Source organism: Periplaneta americana, chromosome 1, assembly GCF_040183065.1.
Source record: "Periplaneta americana isolate PAMFEO1 chromosome 1, P.americana_PAMFEO1_priV1, whole genome shotgun sequence".
Taxonomy (NCBI): domain Eukaryota; kingdom Metazoa; phylum Arthropoda; class Insecta; order Blattodea; family Blattidae; genus Periplaneta; species Periplaneta americana.
Window position 1 is genome coordinate 77,369,114 of NC_091117.1, and position 6,000 is coordinate 77,375,113.

Sequence of the window (6,000 nt, forward strand, 5' to 3'; positions counted from 1 at the left end):
AGGGTGGCGTTTCAACCATATAAATTAGTTAGAATGCATAAACAGTAACATATGTTTCTCTAAAATGCAGTGTAATTCCATTAATAAAATTTAAAACAAAGATTATGAGACACTTCAGACATAATTCACTTGCGAGTTAAGATGTAATATTATTTATGGTGTGACAATTACGTTGTTCATATGTGTAATACCTGCCTTTATTTCGATTAAATATTGCGAAATTCTTGTACATTCATTTATGCATGATTCAATAATTTTCAATTGCACTGCACGGATATTTAGATATGTTGAAATTATACGTTATGTTAACTGTACCAGTTGCCCCTTTCTGTCTAAATTTAGTGATCTCCAATGCCTTGCCATTCATATGAAAATTATAGGTTATGTTTACTATATTCAACTTATATTCATATATTCGCAATCATACATTATAATTAAGCATAATGTCATGTATGATACCCCGGACATTAAATTTGTCTGTATTTTAATACTACAATTGAATACTGAATTATTGTATTTATCTACTACTTAAGAGACGAAGTAACACAATTGTATGTACACTAATTTCATAGGAGTGGGATGGTAAATGTTTTGTCTAAAATTAAGGAAGGTAGATGTGCTAAATTGAAATCACAATATAAATTCTTTTTTATTAAACCTCAAAATAGCTTCCATTCTAAACTTGGAATGTTGACGCGAACAGATTAAGTTAACATGTATTCTCTTCACATTAAAATAACACAGTTTTGTAATTATTTCTGCAACATATTATGCAACAAGAAATAAATGGAACTTATGGTCACATTGCACTAAATAAAGCTTAGCAATGATAAGCAATAAAGTTATAATATAATATTTCACTGAGCTCCATACACTGAAATAGAAAACCCAAACAAACATTATGGCCTGGTCTAGATCGAAAAAGCATTGACTGTGCCGTATTTTGCATTTTTGTGAAAAGCTATGTAAACTGCAAAATGTTCGTTATCGGTTGTAATAAATGTAAATGGCTAAAATACAATAATTTGAATAATAATATGGGACAAGGAGACGTTTGTAGTACTATAAATTGTAAGAAAAATAGGTTAGTACTATAAATTGTAAGAAAAATAGGTTAGAGTTATCCTTCTTCCGAAAGATCCAGGAAAGTGAGTTTATAGAATATAATATATATTTTATGAAAATAATATATATGAACCTTATGTATTTCAATAGTGGAAGGAAGGTGTTAAGTTTTTCAAAAGAACACGAAATCGAAAGTACAACACATTTTATGGTCTGCTAGGGAAAGAGTCTGTGATGAGGCGATAGCAGCGATCCTGGTGGTGAGCAACTATCTATGGATGCATATTTCAACTGTCTATGTTTGCATATTTAGTAAGTATTAAGCTTAGTGACTGTAGATACTAGACTGTGGTAGTACTCTTCAAAATTTGTAATTTTATTTGTCAATATAGTTCAAATTGATTCAAACTGAATATTTAATTAATAAGTTAGCATACGAAAACAAAATAATAATGGGAGAATTTAAAAATACCAGTCGCACTTTTTCAGCCTGCTTTCAAAAAATCTGAAAGTTACAATTTATAAAACAGTTATATTATCGGTTTTTCTGTATGGTTGTGAAACCTGGACTCTCACTTTGAGAGAGGAATAGAGGTTAAGGGTCTTTTGCTTAGGAAAATATTTGGGACTAGGAGGGATGAAGTTACAGGAGAATGGAGAAAGTTAAACACAGAACTGCATGCATTTTATTCTACATCTGACATAATTAGGGACATTAAATCCAGACGTTTCAGATGGGCAGGGCATGTAGCACGTATGAGTGAATCCAGAAATGTATGTAGAGTCTTAGTTGGGAGGCCGGAGGGAATAAGACCTTTGAGGAGGCCGAGACATAGATGAGAGAATAATATTAAAATGGATTTGAGGGATGTGGAATATGATGGTAGGGACTAGATTAATCTTGCTCAGGATAGGGACTGACGGCAGACTTATGTGAGGGCAGCAATGAACCTCCGGTTCCTTAAAAGCCATAAGTAAATAAGTAAGTACGCACTTTCAATAGACAATATGTTGTTGTTGTTTAGTCAATTGTCCAAAGACAGCTCTTAACCTCACAAGTGATACCAAGAAGGCACTACTTATGAAGCAACTAAGCCAGAAGACAATGGAGTAGGGTGGTCAGTTCCTTTTCCCCCTCCATTGCACACATTGCCGACTAGCTACATATTACACTAATAAGACTTCAGATTCATATAAACAATTGTTTTTCCTCTGACACATATCGTCAAGTGAGATGTACCGCCCAATATGCGAGAATGTAAATTAAAATATTCCATGCATTTGACAGATTATGGTACTAGAAAAAAAATACTGAATCCTGTGGCTATTTAAAATAATAAATTAACTGGAATTAGTCTACAATTAATATATTGTTATATACCTACACAGTTTTCCTAGAAATGGTGTATCGATTATTACATTTCAAACAGTATTATTTAATAAATTAGATTCATTAATTATTTTCTGAATTTCCTTCAATGTAGGCAGGCCTATAATGATATTTTTCAAGCCAACTGTGATCTTTTCAATTTCACTTGTTATTTAACGATGCTGTATCATCTACTGGATTATTTAGTGCTGATGAAATTTGTGATTGCGACATTGTATTTCGCGAGATGAGGCCGAGGATTAAGCAAAGACTACCTGACATTCGTCTTACACCTCGGAAAAAAACCCAACCAGGTAATCAGCCCAAGAGGGAATCGAACCCACACCCGAGAGCACTCCTTATCAGAAGGCAAACATACTACCACCTTAGCTATGCTAGTGGCCTGTGATCTTATATACATATTTAAAACAAACACAGCTCATGTAAAATATTTAAAATACTTTACAGAAACTGGAATTACGAATTTCTAATCTGAAGCACACCAACTATCCTGAGAAGTCTGCAATGGGAAGTTCATGCACGATTCCTGATGGTCAGCCAATAGGACTAACACTGTACTTAACCTATCACAAGATTTTTTGGTAAGCAACCGACTTGCAGTCGAGATAGGCTTTAGAACAAGAAATACAGTGTGGAACAGCACGTTATTAAGTTATATAACAGATTGCTCGGCCTTATAGGCCTTGACAGCAACAACTTTTATCAATTTCACTATGCTGTTATCTAGCTACTGCATAAGCAGACACATTATAACTCTCATTGAATTGCATGGAGCAACTGTACTTCCATCTAGCAGTCATTCTAAATCGACGGTGGCGATCCTGGTGGTTGTTCTTTTCTACATGTAACTGTTTTTAACATAGGGATGACCAATCTGTTATATTTGTGACAGGGGTTTTAAGTGATTCGTTTGCTCGTAACGTTTAATGTGGACAATATGATGATGATACATCCATCCATCCATCCATCCATTACTACGTAGTATAGGTGAATAGTTCTTTGTTATTCTGTGAAAAGTATTGAGTGCAGGAAAGTAAAGTTCATTTTATATCATGAAGTGCAGTTTCACAGAAATAACTTTGCCGACAAACCTTCTATTGCCCCCTCCTAACTGTTGTCATAAATATATATCTTTCTTACTGTGACGGTAATCTTGTCTTCGCCTGTTAGTAACCTATCACAACCTTCATTTCGAAAAATTGACAGATTCCCTTCTTATACACATGGAAGGAGATTTGCCACATCTTTTCCGAATTCTAAGAATCCAGTCAGCACGAGAATATCACTGAATGTGGCAACTGTGAGCATGAGATTTGAGAGAAAGGATGGAATGATCAGAAGTGTTTGTGTAGGAAATCGTAAATCTGTTAAGTGGGTTTTCAAAGAAGTCACCGAACTGTATACTATGATAGTAAATGTAATTTAAAATCACGTGCTTTGGACTTTATACACCTATTATACGCAGTACGTAATTGCTGAAGAAAAACTAGCGCCTCCTTTGGTCTTCTGTAGAGATAATATTCATCTTATTGTTCAATAAAGTAACTTAATGATATAAATCTTCAACTGAATATCCTGGAAGACATTTAGTTAATTGATAATAACTTACCAGAAAATAATTCATCCTGTTGGGCAAACTTTAATTTTTTTAATTAAGTGTAAGTTAATCCTATAATTATCGGCATGCAGATAAAACATAGTTCGTAGTTAACAAAAAAAAATTGATTTTAAGCGTCCAAAATTCCAATTCTACATCAGTACAGTATATGGTACTGTTCAGAAAGAGTAAAGACTAATCACTATAAATCGGTGAATGAAAGACGAGTATTTTCCCTGAACCAAAAATACAATAGGCTACGAATGAATAAAAATTTGTAGTATTTTACTGTGAATCAAATTATTTTTGGTAAACGGTTTACGTACACATTACCGCGGATTACTACAGTTATTCCAAAACTTTTAACGTGAAGTAATATTTTTCATTAGTAAGTATGTCTTTACTAATTCTCTCTATTAATAATGCCAATATTACATACTAGCACACACAGTACCAATGTCCAAATTAAAACACAATGGATGTCAGATGTCACTTAAGAAATACCTTTCAACCATATTAGCAACAGCTCAACCTGAAAATATTACTAAATCCAGCATTATATATGCATTTCAATTACACGTTAAGCAGATCATAACCAACTGTCAGCATTTTGATATATTACAATTCCATCACACGCATGGCGCGACACTCTCGGAGGGGGTAAAAGGGAGGGGAGGACACTTATAAGCCTTTATTCCATTAAAAAGGTATATTTATAAGATTATTCCTTTAAAGTTGTATTACTGTAATATCTGCAATTTAAAATTGAAAACACATTACACTGTTTTAAATCAATTAATTTTCAACAGAAAAAAATAACGTTTAAGATCTAGTAATATCTTAAATAGACACTTCAAAAAGAACATAGCAACAAAATCCATGTCTTTGACGACCATAAATTAGAATACCATTACAATGTATTGTAAAAAGACCCCTAACGCAAAAATTAACCAAATGTCAAGAATATTAACAATAACACCCGCTGTCAAATTGAAACGATGAAACTCTCACTGATCATTCAAAACAAGCACGTACTAAAATCGCATGCCTATACCACACACCCAAATGGAAGATTGGACCCTTTCCTACAAATGAAAATATAATCTGAACATCTTTAAACTCACATGAAATAGAATAAAGTAATACCAACACAAGCTTCGAACATTTACACAATATGTTACAGTAAAGAGACAAAAAATAGGTGTTTTAAAAAAATTGTCGCATTATTTACCTAAACATCTTTCGCCACTCCCCCGTCTTTCACCGAAAGAAGATGGATGGATACTGCGTATTACGGGTAAGATTCCATAGGTGGCAGCATCGTTGAAAGAATTTCAGGCTGATGGGGATCTTGCACGTGCGGGAAATTCAATAGCAGGAAGTGCACGAACATTATACTTACGCGTGACAAGCATAAAATGAATTGGTCAAACCAGAGCCTTCTTTAGTTACTAAAGAAGGCTCTGGTCAAACTCATGTAAGAGTAAAGGCTGGTTCACAATAAACCGGGAACGAGAACCAGAATGAAAACGAGAAGCAGATGACGTAAATATGAAAACTTTTGATTCACAATAAAACGAAAACGTAGACGATTATGCATATCGATATGCATGTCAATGACGATATGTATAGTCGATATTACGCATTCTGATGTTATTTGTGTATAATTGACCAATATCGTTCTCTCATGTATACAAGGCAGCCAACATAAACACAGGTTAACCAACTTCGAAATTTCAACTGAAACATTTCATTAGGTACGGTACTATAGATATGCCCATGCATCTTTATTATCACAACCTATTTTAAGTCTACCATAACGTAAAATAATTAGAGAAGAAACATTTGTAATAGAACAAAAATGAACACAACAGTAGTTATTGAATTGAAGCATGAATATGTAGTGTGTAATACAACCAATACAGTAATAAAATATGATTCACTTACG

General features: G+C 33.5%; 1 protein-coding gene across 1 annotated transcript in view; it reads right to left on the reverse strand.

Annotated features, from left to right (window-relative positions):
* The window catches only part of LOC138696932 (ras-related protein M-Ras-like), a 29,001-nt gene extending 23,535 nt beyond the window's left edge, over window positions 1–5,466 (reverse strand). Inside the window, exon 1 of the mRNA XM_069822435.1 lies at window positions 5,284–5,466. The gene's annotated coding sequence lies outside the window, so the exon portion shown is untranslated. The remainder of the gene's footprint in view (window positions 1–5,283) is intronic.
* Window positions 5,467–6,000: the final 534 nt, after the last annotated feature.